The sequence below is a fragment of the Mandrillus leucophaeus genome, unplaced genomic scaffold (genome assembly GCF_000951045.1).
Source record: "Mandrillus leucophaeus isolate KB7577 unplaced genomic scaffold, Mleu.le_1.0 Scaffold9, whole genome shotgun sequence".
NCBI classification, from domain to species: Eukaryota; Metazoa; Chordata; class Mammalia; order Primates; family Cercopithecidae; genus Mandrillus; species Mandrillus leucophaeus.
Genome location: NW_012109807.1, coordinates 8783086 through 8783912, shown reverse-complemented (window position 1 = coordinate 8783912; position 827 = coordinate 8783086). Strand labels below are relative to the sequence as shown.

The 827-nt window shown below is 60.3% G+C and overlaps 1 protein-coding gene across 1 annotated transcript in view; it reads left to right on the top strand.

Annotated features, from left to right (window-relative positions):
- Window positions 1-351: 351 nt before the first annotated feature.
- The window catches only part of LOC105531657 (cytochrome c oxidase subunit 5B, mitochondrial), a 2882-nt gene continuing 2406 nt past the window's right edge, over window positions 352-827 (top strand). Inside the window, exon 1 of the mRNA XM_011969629.1 lies at window positions 352-561. The gene's annotated coding sequence lies outside the window, so the exon portion shown is untranslated. The remainder of the gene's footprint in view (window positions 562-827) is intronic.

Sequence of the window (827 nt, the reverse complement as noted above, 5' to 3'; positions counted from 1 at the left end):
GCTATGGACGGGCGACGTTTTCCGTTTCAAACAAGGAACTCCAGTCACAGCAGGCTCTGACTCCATTTCCTATTATCAATTCCCCTTCCTGCTCCTCCTCCCTTGGGAGCCTCGAAAAAGAGTGGCCACTTCCTCCACATCACCAGGGCCTTGGTCCTGGTAGGGGGTCCCGCCCCCGGCCCCGTCCTCCTCCCCAGGCCGGGACCTCCGCGCCTCCCACACACAGTACAACTCTAAATAACAGGAAAGTGGGCCAGGACTGCAGGTAGGTCCCGTCCAACGCGACACGCTCGCGACGGCTCACTCCCTGCCACGAGAACCAGCCCTGCCACTAACCAGCCTAGAGAGGAACGCAGCGATCTCTAGGAGCCCACTTCTAAATTCAAATCATTTGGGTTTCACTAAGTCTCCTGACAGACGGGGACTTCATGACTTCCATCAGCAGCCTCCACGTTTGCAGAATACGGACTACCGGGCCAGACACGTAGGAACTCCAATGCGGTGCAGCCGCTGAGCTCCAGGGACCAAAACGACTTTCCCACCTCCCAGCTTTACTAAAGAGCAAATCCGCCTCCAAGCCTCAGCCGCTGCGCGGTGCAGGAAGAGGCCGAGCTGGGCATGCGCAGTTTCCCTCCCCGCCACCGTCGAGAGAGTGGGCGGGCTCGAGGGCTGGGAGGAAGCGGAAAGCTGACCGGGAGGAGAAAGAAGCCCGTCCCCGGAAGTTCCTCCTGACTCCGCAGCTTGTTCCCGGAACTGCTGCTGCTAGTCGAGGACGCGATGGCTTCAAGGTTACTTCGCGGAGCTGGAGCGCTGGCCGCGCAGGCCCT